Source organism: Diadema antillarum, unplaced genomic scaffold (genome assembly GCF_040938485.1).
Source record: "Diadema antillarum isolate AM-2024a unplaced genomic scaffold, OU_Dant_1.0 seq00000775_RagTag, whole genome shotgun sequence".
In the NCBI taxonomy this organism is placed as follows: domain Eukaryota; kingdom Metazoa; phylum Echinodermata; class Echinoidea; order Diadematoida; family Diadematidae; genus Diadema; species Diadema antillarum.
Window position 1 is genome coordinate 631,640 of NW_027271664.1, and position 17,006 is coordinate 648,645.

Here is a 17,006-nt window from a genome sequence, read left to right on the forward strand (position 1 = left end):
GTCCAGAAATAAAGAAAGAAGAAGAAGAAGAAGAAGAACAAAGAATCCGTACAGATACAGAAGGTGATCCGAGAGGATACTCGGATCACCTAATTAGTGGCGGTACCTTGCTATTATCATGTTTAGTTCAGTTTTTCGAGGTCACGTTGATTCTGTATCACCACCTTTCGTCTCCGATTTTGGTCTCCTGTCAACGCGTATATTCTACCATCCTGCGTCCATGTCCACACGACCGACGGATGCGTTCGGGTCAAGTAGAGAAGCTGCGCTCGAGGTGCTGTCAGGTGTTCGTTGACGAAGATCGTCGACCCCTTCAATTCCGATCGCGCCTGGTAGATTTGCTGCTTGATGTTGTGCGTCGCGAATTTGACCAGGATGACCTTCTCAGATTTTCGCCTCGATGACGATGCCGCATTGGAGTCTTGCTCATTCTGCGTGGGTGCTATCCTATGGCTTCTATCGATGTCCTGTGCTTTCAGTTCGATCCCGAAATGATTTTTGACAATGTCGGTGATGACTTTGTCGGTGTTCTCACCATGCATTTCCTTCACGCCACTAAACCATAGTGAGTTTCTACGACTGTACTGTTCGTGATCGTGTAGAGTGGCGTTCACTTTGTCAAGATCGTTCTTGAGTTGCTCGATCAGTGCTTTCAGCGACTCTGTCGTTTCCTGGTGAGTCTGCATATCCATTTTCACCGCCTCGTAGACATCTTGGCTTATTTGTTCCACAGCAGCCACCAGCTCTTTGATCACATCTGGGGAACAAAGCGCCTCCTTTATCCCAGCCACAATTGCTGCGTCAAGTCTATCAGACTGTTCAATAGGCGATGTCTCGGTCGGCTGACCAGCGGTACCTTCCTTCACCCCTGACGACTGGTCAAGTCCCCGGGTGCTCCGCGAACGTGTTTTTGGCACATCGTGCTCGTGTACTCTCCGGTTGGCTGACATTTTGTCCAAATCTTGTCCTCAAATTCCACGAGACATTGAGTCAGATATCACAAACAGTAAGGTTCAATCAAATCCATGTAGCATAAGCAACGTCCAGGTACATAACTTCGTCCACATAAGTGAACAAGAAACGGTGAATTTGGGGTGTTTTTCTGGTGACTCGAAATTAACTTCTCGTGACAGTCACAACTGGAGAGACCATGTTGATGACAGACATGAATGGCGGAATTTCACTCATGATGTCAGCATGAAAATTGATCATAAGAGGAAGGAGGTTAACAAGTTGAAAAGAGAAAAGCGTCACCAACAACAGTCAAGATGAAAAAAATGGACTTTTGTTTTGATGTTTCTTTTGAATTTTTGGTAATCTCATCTTGTAAATTGTACTTTGCCCATGTCGGGATTTAGGCATATATATATATATATATATATATATATATATTTACTTGAGGTTGACGCAGTCGCGGGTTGAGAGGGGGCACATCCCCCTGTTCGTGTCCCTCTCTTTATTTCGTCAACACAACACAACACAACAGAAATAAAAACAAGAAAATGGGGAGGGGGAGGGTCGCGCCAGCCTTTGACTTTGTAAAGGCGCCTCCCCTTTATGGAATTCCTGGATCCGCCCTTGTGACGCGTCATGACATTTGCAGTAAATTTGGAAATTTTGAAATTTGTCGTCGACGTGTTATGACATTAATGGTTGTCTTGACATTTGTCGTCGACGTGTTATGACATTAGTGGTTGTTTTGACATTTGTCGTCGACGTGTTATGACATTAGTGGTTGTTTTGACGTTTGCCGTCCACGTGTTATGACATTAGTGGGCGATTTTGACATTATAGTTCAGGCTAGAAGGCACCCAACCTTGTTTTTTGATATATACAATGTTTTTTGATGGTTTCTTGTCAATTCGATGGTGCTGATTCCAAATCCGATTGATGCCACTCGCGTAACCTTGAGCATTTTAGGCAAAATGCAAAAATGCAAAATGGCCGCCAGATTTGCTAATTCGGCCGTGATAAACACAATAATGTGCATTATATGACCAATTATTTAACCAAACTTTGTACATTTCTGTTCCTAGAGTTACTCCATTTGCATTTGCAAGCGAAATTTTATTTCATATAGGTTCATTTAGCATTTAAAGCTCATTTTTATTCAAAATGACCGCCATTCCTATGCCTATGTACTGTATGAATGGCAAAACATATGCATGGAAATATAGAACAAATTTACTGTATTTCCAGTCCCGTACCTACGTTATCATAAGTGTTGCATGTGCAATATGTTGGGTGTCACTTACATTATATAGGGGGCCTACATATATGAGCATTTAATATTCATAAACCTTACGATGTTGAACACAATTTCTTATATATTTCATTTTGTCTCAACAAAAGTCTCAACAATATAAGTTCACTAAACGTCTCGCAAGGAAGCAATATTATACAATTGATGCACAGGATAGAGTGTGTTAGTGTAGGCGTGGTGCACTCGAGGGTATTTACAATTGTGAAACATGCACGAGGCGAAGCCGAGTGCATGTTGCACTACATTGTAAATACCCGAGAGTGAGCTACGCCTCCACTAACGCCACGAAATAATCCTGTGCATCATTTGTTTTATAAAATGGGTCGAAAATTCGAAAACTAACATCATTTTTCAGCGTTTTTCACGTACCTTTGTGGGTCAAGACGTCCGAAGATGTTCGTCCCAAACATTTACGCACGTCGCACTCGCGGAAGTCCAGCACATACAGTATACTAAGTATAATGGGGGGTTGGGTTTCCGGACACTTAAGTTCCCGCATGAAAACTTACTTATTTTACATAGAATATGCACCCTTTACCTTAAAGACTTGATATAGACTCCTCATATAGGCCTACTAGACAACATACTCTGAAAACGGCGTGAGAATTAACCTGCTAAATCGTTGGATTTGCTCTTCAAAGTGACTCCATGTACGCGTCCGGTCCCATAACGCTTGGTCTACTGTACTGTACAAAGTGTACGTATAGTAGAGTATACGTACGTACGCCACACAGTCATGTTATGCACAAGGGAAGACAGGCCGGCCGGCCGGCAGCCCGAACTAGAAGTTGTTTACAGGATTGACAGCGCGTATGCATGCAATTCATCAAAGGAGCCGCCGGGCGCACAGACGATCGGCAATCTACCATAGGATTACAGGCAGTGCAATTGTACTGAAGTAAAGGAAGGAGGTGTGTCTCATTTCAGCGCTTCCTATTGGCTACATTCTTGAACCCATTTTATAAACCATCATATTCTACATGCAGGTTGAATATAAAAATGTAATACTAACACAATATATTAAAGAGCCTAGATACGTGGTATTTATCAAATAATGTTGAAAATGGAGGGGAAGCTATAAAGCAAAGCTTGTAATATGCATTCCCCTAAAACCACATTAACAAAGTACAGAAAAATCCTATACAGTAAGTGAAGATGGTTGCAGACAAAAACACATCGGACATTAATGACACAACTAAAAACCCTTTACATTGTAGATTTCTTTTTTCCAGCAAGGGGTTTGGGAGGGGGGGGGGGGGCAGGGAGGGAGCAGTCCTGAGGCGAGTTTGAAATGGATCATAACTTCCATCACTGTGATATAATTTAATTTAGAAGTGCCGCCTTGATATTATTGAGCAAACCTGATTTTCTTTTTGAATTAAAACAACAACAAAAACTGTTATAGGCATAAACGAAACTGTCCTAATGCAATACCGTACAAACTGTTCATTAAACGTCAACCAAGGGGCAATGTGAGATACCTCTTTCAGTTCTCTCACAGTTCCCAGGTGTTGACAATATACACTTTGATATCATGATCTCATTCAATCTTGTCTTAAAACTAAAACTATCATTTTTATTGTCTTAATAAAAACCCTTTAAATGTATGTTTAGCAGCAGGAGACATCAGCGCCAAATTTGCAGAATTTTCAGGCTAAAGATGCATATTAGTCCTGCAATTGTTTTAATTGCAACCACATCTGGTGATGTTCAGCACTTCCTCAGGGGTCAGAGGGCGATTATTTGCCGTAGCAACAGGATAAAGACATGAAGACTTGCTTGATCACCACCCGTTGAAGCCCTACGGCTTTGTTGCCAGGCCAGAGACAGTGTTGTAGGTAACTTGGGTGGTATCAAAGATGACATCAGACCAGCATCTGCACCAACCTGCTTTGGGGTTAAAGCTTTCAAGTTACAGTAGGGAAATCTAGGCTTGTGGGATTTCAGACGCATTGATGGCAGGTTGTTCAAGGGGGTATTTCATGAAGTGTTTTGTCAGACCTTTTCTTTTTGACAAACTGTTATAAGCTATTAACCCGTTCCATACGGGAACCTGGTGGCCTGTGTATTAAACCTATGGGGATTTCAGAATTTAGTATGGAGCGGGTTAAATTCCTTGCATCTGACTGGCTGAGAGCAAATTTGTCAAACAAATTTGTCAGACAAATTTGTCAGACAAAACGCTTCATGAAATGCCCCCCCCCCCCCCCATGCTATCGTGTTTGGAAGGTCAGGGTATGCGTTGACGGCACTGGTGACACTTGCCATCCTTTCCTTCCAGTGTGAGGGAGAGTGATCGAGTGCCAGTGAAGGTGGGTGGACTTCCTTAGCCTATGCTTGGAAGGCTTGCCACAGTTAGAGGGCTACCTTGAACATAGCGTTGGCAAGATGGTTACTAAGATGGAAGGTATGGGTCTGATGATAATCTGATAAAGGTTGGGGCAAAGTCTCCAGAAGATGAAGTACTCCACTATTGTCTTGAGATGGGTCAGTACTCGTCTCATGTCATCCAAGGACTTTCTATGAGACGTAAAGGCAAGATCATCTGCAAACTTCCTATACGTGAAGTGAATGTAATGTCAACACAAATGTATGTTAAAAAGACCTCTAGTGGAGTTAGTTTACAGCCATTATTAAGGAGGCCATCATTCAGAGTCATAACACAGCTGGTCTGGTTACCGAGAGCAATCCTGAATCTGCAAATGCTGAAGATTAAAGACAAGCAGAGTGAAGTTGTTGTAACACTGCTTGCAGAGTGAGGCAGCACTGTACAGATCTCAGTCTCCCTCGACATCATAGGCCTATACTCAAACACATTCACTCCGAAAAAAAAAAAACGGTGGTAAAATTCATCTACCATATTCATCTGGGTTAACATTAAAAACACTGGGGCATTGTTTTCATTTCAGAGATTTCAGGAAGTGAGGTGGTCCTTTTTTCCACTTTCCTCTGCCTCATGTTCTTTCTCGAATGAGGGGACTGAAAACGTTTGTGTAATATCGCTTTTAGATAATGTAGCACAGGACAGTTAATTGGAAATTTCATCTAGGATTCAGCCTTTTAATTCAGTAAATCAGAATGAATATTTTGATATTGAACATCTCAAGGCAAGTAAGTATCAAATGTTCATATCTAATAATTCCTGATAAACGATCTTGATGTTGGCGTCAATTCAAGTTTTGGTGAATTTTTCCAAATAGCTACGGAAAATTCAGATTGCGGTAGCAAATTTGGATATTTGCATCAAAAAATGAAACAGCCTTTGTCAGTAACAACCTTCGGACTTATAATTAGCACACAAATTGGTAAACAGTGTACCTGAGTGACAGAGAAAAAATAAAATGTGTTTATTTCACATGCTCTGCCGTTCATATTGTGCAGTGGTATATGAGTGGCATGCATTTTGAAGTTTTGTATTAAGAAGAATATAATAAGCCTAAAAACAATAAACTTGCTGTTTGTTTTTCTTTTTTGTTTGCTTGTTTTGCTAGTAGCACTCATCAGATTTGCATTGCACATGTAAAACTTGATAAAAGCGTAGGTATGTGACTGAAAATTCGTCTTCTATTTGTATACATATTTTTTTTTTTTGCCATTCATATAGTACAAGAGTATAGGAGTGGCGGCCATTTTGAATTAAAAATAAGCTTAAAATACTAAATGTACCTCTTCAAATGAAAAATTTCTTGCATGTGCAAGTAGAATTACACAATGAACAACAATTAAAAAAAAAAAACTTTGATGGAATAATATGTCATAAAATTGACATAACTGGGATTACCATGGCCAAATTATTTAGCATATCTGGCGGCCATTTTAGATTTTTGCGTTTTGCCGAAAATGCTCAAGGTTACGCGAGTGGCATCAATCGGATTTGGAATCAGCACCCTCGAATTGACAAGAAACCATCAAAAAACATTGTATTTGATATCAAAAAACAAGGTTAGGTGCACTTTCTATGGAGCCTAGCCTGGACTATTAGTGGGCTCTACAGAGGGTCTAATATCGCTAAAGTATCTAAACCTAGCTCACCTGTTTGGCAGTTCGACCCGTTATAACCCGGTAAACACAGACACGAGTACATATTGACGTTGTCCTGACACATTCCTCCATTCAGACAAGGATTGCTATCACATTCATCAATATCTGTAAATTGAGAAATGCAGATTATGATTAGAATTCAAACAAAAAGTCAACAGAACGTACATGCAAAAACTAAAACGCCCAAAGCATACAGTTTAAACGGAAAGCAGAATATTGGCTGTGATTTCCAATGGGTTATAAAAAGATTCCCGTCTCAGAAGCGAATAGATCTACACGCTTTCAAATAGTAAACGACCATAATGTAATGCATGTTCAGCTACACAAACCACCAAATAGCTAGCATATTTGTAAAGAAGTATGTATGGGCCTTAGTTATCATAATGATATAAGAAATATTTGGACAGAGAATTCAATGTTGTGTATTGCACATACATTTTATTTTTCCCTTTCAATCAGAATAGTTAGGAACACAGGTATGTCTTAGAGGAATGAGAGTTTGATCATAGAGTGTTTCATTCTCTTCTATTCAATATATATATATATATATATATATATATATATATATGTATACATGTATATATATATATATATATATATATATATATATATTGTCTTGGTTTTGAAAGTGAGTGCTTGTGGATGCGTGAATGTGTGTTCAGCAATGTCAATTGTATGTGAATCTTGAATATATTCACTGAGTGCGACCTTTTAGTAGGATTGAAAAAATACTCACTTGAAAGACGAAAATGTACTAGAATTATAGACATTCTCATATGTTCCACTTGACTCCAAGGGAGAAATAGTTTAATGTTCCTGTCTTGATAATCTAATCGGCATAATACAGGTTGTAAAATGCGAAATAAAAAAGAATGCCATCTAGACGTACTGAGGAGCAACAAAGATGAAGAGCAAAAGCTACACTGTTAAGTGTGATATTCAATGTGTTCTTCTGGCTCTGAGATGAGGTTCATTTTAAAGCTTGTTTCTGAACCAATGTTTTTAGAGCGAATTCCGTCCAATTGATTGAGACTAGATTGGTAAGGAATCGCTTTTACCACTTGAGAGACCAAATTTGTTTCAAATCCCTTTGCAACCAAGACTTTTGAATTGAAAGTACATTTCCGGGACACCCTTTTAATGGCGGTCTAAGAGCGATCTCCTGTATTTTGGAAGTGATCACCAATTATCTAAAACACAAAACACACACACACACACACACACACACATATATATATATAGATATATATATACACACACACATACACACATACACACAGATGCCTGTTGGCTTGGTTGGAGGGAGGACTTTCTTTCCCTACATTTGAAAATAAAGTCGCTTCACAACCTGACAGACATAGATATGTGGTACGATCATTAATGACATTCAAACGCTCCTTCCCGCCTATTTTTTTAAGAACCTACGTAGTTGGGGGCCTACACTGTAAAAACATTGGTGTTAGATTTAACACCATGGGCTTAAATCTAACACCGATCAAGCTTCATTAAAGGACCACACCCACAGGTGTAGAAAATGTATTGTGACGGTGTTAAAAAATGTTCACCTGGCACTTCGTGGTGTAAGTTTGACACTGTGGCTGGTGATATTTTTGACACTGCGCTAGAGTTAATTCATTAATGACACCACATGGTGTTGATTTGATATTGGTGGTGTTAATTTCAATGGTATAACACCCGTCCAGCTTCAATAGGAGACCACACCAACTGGTGTTACTTTTTTTTCAAAAATCAAGTACTTTATCGGAAAATTCTACATCGTCTTGTTCAGAATTAATAAGAAATTCAGTCCCTAAGAAACTACTAGTATTCAAAGAAACAATTTTATTTTTAAAATGACACCCGGAGGTGTAATCTAACACCATGAATGAGCACCGGAAATTTAACACCAGCTCGGTGTTTCATATAACACCGGTCTTTTTGCAGTGTAAGGGCTCAAAATTGGTTGTTTGGTTCACATTCTTCCAAAAGCACCAAATTTGGCCCATAGGTCCCTTGTACCATACTCTTTCGATTTTTGATGGGCGCCAAGACTAACTAGAAATATCACTTAAGGTGATTGATACCCCCGCCCCGTGACGACAGTCTTACCCAAGGAATGATCTTTCCTTGATCTTCTGCCATTTAAATGCCGTTACCATGGCAACGCAGCTTCCGACACGTCCGAAAAATATGTCTTGCACATCTTCCCACCAAGACTATTGTGTGTGCCACATTTCATAAGCTTTTGTCAAAAACTGAGGAAGTAGTTCAATCCACAAGATCTTTCCTTGATCTTCCACCATTAATATGCCGTTACCATGGCAACGCAGCTTCCGACACATCCAAAAAATATGTCTTGCACATCTTCCCACCAAGACCAATGTGTGTGCCACATTTCATGAGCTTCAGTCGAATACAGAGGAAGTAGTTCAATCCGCAAGATCTTTCCTTGATCTTCTGCCATTTATATGCGTTACCATGGCAACGCAGCTTCCGACACGTCCGAAAAATATGTCTTCCACATCTTCCCACCAAGATCAAGGTGTGTGCCACATTTCATAAGCTTTGGTCAAAAAACTGAGGAAGTAGTTAAATCCGCAAGATCTTTCCTTGATCTTCTGCCATTAATATGCCGTTACCATGGCAACGTACTTTCGGATACTGTCAAAAAAATGCGTCTTGCACATCTACAACCAAAGGCACACATCTGTACCAAGTTTCATGGAAATTGGGCAAAAACTGAGGAAGTAGTTTGCAACACAAAATTTTCCATCATTTTGGCTCATAATATGTGAGCTGTTACCATGGCAACATACTTTTTGTCACTGTCAAGAAATGTGTCATGCTGACCTATATCCTAAGACAAACATTCAATATGAATTCCATGAGAATTGGAAGAACACTGATGAAGCAGTTTTGCCATGAAGCATTTTGCCCTATATTTTACCAATAACATGCCGTTACCATGGCAACGCACTTTTTGCCACTGCGGAAATATGTGTCTTGCACATTAACATATTCAGACGAACATCTGTACCTAATTTCATAAAAATTGATCAAAAACTGTGGGAGGAGTTCGCGACGCAAGATTTGTACCCATTTTTCCCCATAATATGCCGTTACCATGGCAACGTACTTTTGGGTACTGTCAAAAAATACGTCTTGCACATCTACAACCCAAGGCACACATCTGTGCCAAGTTTTATGGGAATCGGTTGAAAACTGAGGAAGTAGTTCGCGACGCAAGAATTGCAACGGACCGACCGCCCGACCGACCGCCCGACCGACCGCCCGACCGCCCGACCGCCCGACCGCCCGACCGACCGTCCGCTGATTCCTATATAGTCCCTTCAAACTTCGTTTGGCGGGGGTATAAAAACCCTTGGGGCCGCCATATTGGTGGAATCCAATATGGCCGCCATCCGGGTTAAAGGTCAACTGCAGTTACGAATTGAAAAGGTTGATTAATGTTATGAATCCCATGTGGAAGATTTTACGGGGTTAGAAAATGTGATTCTAAATATCATTTCTGCAATTCAAGGTCACTATCACCTCTCAAGGTCACTTTCAAGGTCAAATAAGGGTCAAATCAGGCATTTTGTGCATTTTTCGAAGTGGCGCCTGTGAGCATTCAACTGCAATTCACTGGTACCCCTATTTTGTCCCATTTGTCATCTCTTCCATACTCCTTCAATGGTCAATTAGGGCCAAGAGCGGTTCCATCCTCCTACATATCAATAATGATTATGACAAATAAAGGAAAAAAATATATTTAAGATATACAATATTGAAATTTTGAGCACAGAAAATGGGATTCCACTGGTTTCGTTTTTTCTTCTCATTTTCTTTGCTCAAAGTTTTCACTATTTATCAATTGTTTCAGGTCATTTTTTCATTTCTTTGTTTATATATATATAAACAAACGTGTTTTCATGTCTGTTTCAGAAACGGGTTTGATTAAGATCTTTTGTCGCACCAGGGGCACTGATGAAGAGTGTGACCTTGCCTTTCAGTATTTGAGAGCTATGCTCCGTTTTTAAGATCTTCGAGATCTAGGATTTATTCATTTTTTTTATTTTTTTTTTTTTACGGCGTTCTTCTTCTACTGATTCGTTAACTATATATATATACATGGTTAAATATGGCCGCCATCCTATTCCAAGGTGCCGATCAATCAGGGTGCAATGGCAAAGAGGGTAATAAACACGCCTAATCTTATTTTGTCTTCGTTTTTCCTTCTGACGAGATAGCTGGATAGCCCGTATGCAACTAGCTGGTCAGTTGTACTTGGGGTGGACCACTTTACCGGTTTGTGCACCTTGAGTTTTCCGATAACGGAATGCCGATTCGGGATCTTTTCATGTGTCTGGGTTTGTGATTCTTTCACACAAGGGACTTCCACTGTTTATATCCAAGTGATGAGGTGCAAAGTGTTGTGCCTCTACTAGAGGGGACGGTATGAAAACACACACCATTGCTCAGCTAGACTTGAGATAAGTGGGATTCGAACCCGCGTCGGAACACAAGTCTTTAGACCGCAAGCCAAACGCTACCGACTGAGCCACCTCGTCACATCTCATGGTCAATTATATAACTTTCCAACTGAGAAGAGATATGATTCTCCTCCTGCTGAAACTGGTGTATGCCTGCTCTCCCTTGCTTCCGGGGCATCGAGCTGCTCAATCCAGGTCAGACCAGTATTCTAGGGGCAGTTAACTAAATTCGATCATTAAAGTCCTTTAATGGCAGTATCGTATCAGAGTAGGTGAAGACAATTCGGCTGAAGTTTTTTTTATCTTTTTTATTCTCTTTTTATCAAGCGAAACCGTTTCTTTACTGAACGCGCAAAATGACTAGGGAAACTGAACACCTATTTACGTTTTATGGGATACTGATCCTGAAGAAAATAATCTTAACATTTTTGCGCAGCAAAACTGTGCAGTCCTCTGACAAGAGATGGTGATGGCACCACTCAAATCTCAAATTATGATTGGAAGAGCGTAGCGGCTTCCTGAAAATTAAGATTGAAAAATCAAGAACTGCTCTCATTTATCAGCACACGGGTATCCAAGAATAAATGGGACGAACTCATCCTGAGCACCTGATTCGAGACGGAAATATCCAACAGGAACTGAGATCTCACAACCCTACAGCTTTCCAACATCTTAGATGCGATCTGCGCAAAGATATCCTTACAAAGGATGACATAATGTTTTCTGAAAGCATTTTCTGAAAACAGTATACAATCGCAAGGATGAGCATAACATCACATCTTCTGTAGTGTGCTTTTTTAATTCCTTTGATCTGAGGGAGTTACGGGTGGGTCATGGTATTGAAAAGATAGAGGCCTTTTCAGCTCTTTCCTGTACAGCATACCTCTTTTCCAGAGCCCAACATCAGGCACTGACAGGGTGCGACATTACTTCAGAATTGCTTTGATATGGCATGCAAAATGCCTAAGTAGTAGGGGTCAGCAAACCAGAGCTCACTGACACATTAACTACTTTAATAATCGTGCTCATGTCCAGCAATGACTGATGAGCAACAAGGTTTATGGGGCAGCCTGCGTCAACGAGGGTAGACATCATCTCGTCATAACGTGGGAGCAGATCGTCAGAAACCACCCTATCTGATATGATCCCTGACTTCAGGGAGTGGAGTTGGAGGAAATATGGCACAGGTACATGCCAATTACTAGTACTATCAGCCACTCTCCGCAATGCTTCAGTACCAAATTTCATTCTTCTGCACCACAGCTGTTTCAAGGCATGCGTTGGGAGGTGGAAAACATGGAAATGGAAAAAAATAATGAAATGAATGAATGAATGAATGAATGAATGAATGAATGAATGTGAAAATGCAAAATGTAGAGCAGGTGTCAGACGAGCCATGGTCAGTAGTTTGATATTGCTGCAAACTTAAAGTGGGGGGTGGGGGTGGGGAGGGGATTGAGGGCCTATCTGACGGGAGGAGACATTGTCGCAATGCCAGCGTTTCGAAGGAATTATATCATTTATTTTCGCTGTCACAACTAACGCGATTTCCAGGGCGACATCCAAGACGTCTTCAAACAAAGAGACAACTTATTTGCCTGGAAGTCACGGGGATGTTGGAACGGCTTTTGCAGTCGCAGGGACTTATCATAGACGTCTTTTCTCAGCGACTTCTCCCTTTCATCGCCATTATGTTATTACGGTCTCCACAAGATGCAGAGACATCTCGAAGATGTTGCAGACAAATTTAGTCCCCACGACATGGCCACAGTGATGAAAACATCGCAAAGACGTCTCGGAGACAAGCTAGAAGACGGAAATAGTCTCTGCAAAAATCGGAAATGTTCGATTCTCCTGCGAATCCTGGAGATTGGGCTCGTCTCCAGGAGACGTGCGTCGTAGAAATGTTGCGGAGAGTAGAGTTGCAACCTATAGTCTTCAGACCAACGAGATGCCAACTTATAAAGTCTTGTGATATCATACCAATTTGCGTCCAATCACTTTGGATAGAATCTCAATAGACCCTAGAAGGTGTCATGAAAGTTGTACTATAGCATATCTAATCTGTACCCTGTGTCACTGTGGCACCTGTGAAATATGCTTGTTCCCTAAATGGTGTCACCAGGACATATTTAGCTGTGGAGGCACATAAATTTCCTAGAAGGACTTTAGAATGGAACTTTTTTTACACAAGTTCGAAAATAGCAAATTGATGCCAACCTGATGTACTAAAAACTCTCTTAAACACGACAGATTGTTTTCTTTTTTTTTCATCCAGAATAGGAGTGATCTTCATAATCATTATTCCATTGAATTTAAATCTGAATTATTAATATCTATTGTGATTGAGGATCCCTGAACTGCAACAGAGAAATAAAAACACTTCTCTTTTTGGTGGCAACGTCAAGGACGCTGGTAATATAGAGAGTAGCCCCCCCCCCCCTTATTGCCAAACGATTAATATATTAGGTAGCAATAGGATTTTATTTCTCATATATGTATGTTTTTATTGCATTCCTTGCAGATGAAGATGAAGATGATAATCCAATAATCAAATCTTGAAAACTCTTTTAAAGGGCATTACCCATAATTTTAACTAGCTCTTTTGGCTGTCATTAAAGCAAATTGAAATATATTGAATTCCACAAATATGACCAGTCGGTGAGGACATTTCCTCCTAGCGCCTGTAATGTAAAAATAATTAATGGAATGATGGTCACATGAACTATGAGATTCCATACCTTTGGACAGAACCTCACTTAAAAGCTTGTGTAGCCCTATTATAGCAGGCCATAATTGAAATGATGCAGAAAAAAATTACCGTAAGTAATCATTAAAAATGAAATTGAAGGGTTACCAAGTCTTCAAATTTGATTGTGAAATAAGGATCTGAGAAAGATCCCTTAAACCCAATTACTCTCAGAAAGGGGTTCTTATTATAATTCATGAGTGTATACCTAGTGTTTGAAATCTTAACACGAAAGCAGATATATTGATGTTACTCGTGAGAAAGCCCACCTCTCCCTCTCCCACAGCCCTCAACAACTGCAATTCTATTAGCAGGGCTGGCATTCCTCCTATTTCTATTATTAACGATAGGCAAGCCATTTTCTAAATTACCTATTGAGAATATAATGGTTCGACCCCAAATAACCTTTAGGGAGTCGTTATAAGGAAAAGTTGACATCAGACCATAAAAACAACTTCAGAATCGAATTCTTTGACCCATAAAACCTCTAAAGCTGACTTTTCAAATTATTGTAACACTTTAAAGGTTTTTTGTTATGGACTGGCCTTTAAACTTAGGTGGCAGCCATAGCGGATTTTGCAAATATGGCGCCCCGGAGGGCGCCTATCACAAGAAATACGCCTTTTTTCAGCCGTCGACAACTGCAATTCTATTACTAAGGCTGGCATTCCTGGAATATTGACCATGGGCAAGCCATTTTTTCAATAAACTGTTCTGAATACAATGGCTTGACCCCTAAATGACCTTAAGGTGACCTTACAAGGAAAAATTGACTTCAGACCATAAAAACAACTTCAGATTCGAATTCCTTGACCCAGAAAACCTCTTAACCTGACTTTTTAAATGATTGTAACCCTTTTAGGTTTTCAAATGAAAATGACCTTTAAACCTATATGACGGCCATATTGGATTTTGCCAATATAACCGCCCCAGAGGGCGCCCTTCTTGGCGCCCATCAAAAAATCGAAATAGTATGGTTTGGGCTACATGTGTGCAAAATTTTGGTGCTTTTGGAAAAATTTGAACCAAAAATCCCTTGCGCCACTCACTAACAGGCTCCCGTATCAATTGAAGAAATGTATTTCATGCTTGATAAAGGACTAAATTCAAAGTCAGGACGGTACCGAAAAAGTTTTTTTTTTTTTTTAATTTATGAAATTCTTCCGTCGACGTGTTTCCATGCAACTGATTGACAAATTTCCATCCATCGACGGACAGACGTCATCTCCATCAGATCACCGAGCTTCCGCCCTAAAGCATGTGGTGGTTCCAATGCTAACAGCATGCAACGGGCACCGCGTAATTGGCTACTATTGGCTACTATTAAACACTGATCAATTGAGTGATTATTTACGTCGATGTAGGGCAATTTCTTCATCAGTAGCATGATAAAAAGTGGACGGAAGAATTTCATGAATTTGAATAATTACGCGGTGCCCAATGCATACTATAAGGATTGGAACCAACACTTGCTGTAGGGCGGAGGCTCAGTAATCAGGTGGAAATGACGCCTGTCCGGAGATCAGGATGTCGTAAGTTCGAATCCTGCTCGATTGTGTGCGCCCATGATTTATTGTCATGGCTACTATTAAAGGGACTGTACAGTACTGGTTGAGGTGGGGATTCATGTTTTGAACGTTCCTAAGTGAGATGATGAGAAACCTCTTATGAGAAATGAAAGACCATGTAATGCAAAGAACGATTCAACATTTATTTGATGAAAATTCGTTTTCAAATTTCTTAGATAGGCCTATCCAAAAAATTTAAAATAATAAAAGGCGACAGGCCACGCCTTTTAAAAGGATCTCTTTGTTACAACTTATTTTTGGATATCTCAGCCATTTCAAAACTGATCTTCATCAAATAAACTTTTGATACCTCTGAGAATATTGCATGTTCTTTGGCATCTCACAGAGTGGTTTCTGAATATCTCGCAAAACGTTTAATGCTTAATCCTCATCTCGACCAAAACTATACACACCCTTTAAACACTGATCAATCCAGTGCTTATTAACAAAAAGTTTGTTTTCATTATCAAATTCTTCAGCAAATGGCCATTTGCTACTTAGAAATACCTAATCCGAGCTCACCTGTTTGGCAGTTCGACCCGTTATAACCCGGTAAACACAAACACGAGTACATGTTGACATCGTCCTGACACGTTCCTCCGTTCAGACAAGGATTGCTATCACATTCATCAATATCTGTCAATTGAGAAATGCAGATTGTGATTTGAATATGTTATCTTATCAATAAACAAGGAAAAAAGTCAACAGAACGTTCATGCAAAAACTACAACGCAAAAGCATATAGTTTTAACGGAAATCATATTGTTGGCCCCGAGTTTCAATGGGCCATAAAACGATTCTCATCTTAAAACCGAATAGATTTACACGCTTTCAAATAGTGAAAACCTATAATGTAATACATGTAAAGACAAACATTGTCTTCATCAACAAATTCATCGGCAGATTGCTATTTGCTATATACTCTAAAATACCTAATCCGACCTCACCTGTTTGGCAGTTCGACCCGTTATAGCCCGGTAAACACAGACACGAGTACATATTGACATCGCCCTGACACGTTCCTCCGTTCAGACAAGGATTGCTATTACATTCATCAATATCTGTGAGTTGAGAAATGCAGATTATGATTAGAATATATTATCTTATCAATCAACAAGGAAAAAGTCAACTTTACGTGCATGCAAAAACTAAAACGCAAAAACCTATCCTTAAACGGAAAGCAGAATATTGACTCTGAGTTTCAATGTCCCATAAAAAGATTTTCATCTTAGAACCGAATAGATTTACACGCTTTCAAATAGTAAGAGCCTTTAATGTAATAAATGCTCAGCTATACAAACAACAAAATAGGTAGCATATTGGTAAAGTAGTATGTACGGGTCTTAGTTATCGTAATAATTTAAGAAATATTTGGTCAGAGAATTCAATGTTGTATATTGCACATAAAATTTCTTCTTTTTTTTCTTATTCAATCAGAATAGTTAGGAGCACAGAGTTGTCGGAGAGGAATGACAGTTTGATCATAGAGTGTTTCATTTTTTTTTATCAATAAGATTATGTATATATAATATATACTATATATACATATAATTATTGTTTTGGTTTTGAAAGTGAGTATTGTTGGATACGTGAGTGTTCAGCAAATTCATTTGCATTTGAATCTTGAATAGATTCGCTGAGTGCGATCTTTTAGCAGGGCTGAAAAATACTCAATTTGAAAGATGAAAATGTAATAGAATTATAATTATTCTTATATGTTCCGCTTGACTCCGAGAGGAGAAATAGTGTAATGTAACTGTCTTGAGAATTTAATCCGAATAATACAGGTTTTAACATGCCGAATAATAATATTTAAAAAAGATTTCATCTAGACGTAATGAGGAGCAACACAGATGAAGAGCATGCACAAACTATAATGATAAAAGTTATTA

The 17,006-nt window shown here is 39.5% G+C and overlaps 1 protein-coding gene across 1 annotated transcript in view; it reads left to right on the forward strand.

The window, feature by feature from the left end:
• LOC139738934 (NACHT, LRR and PYD domains-containing protein 3-like) overlaps nucleotides 1-17,006 on the forward strand; it is a 501,522-nt gene that overhangs the window by 199,259 nt on the left and 285,257 nt on the right. The window lies entirely within an intron of this gene.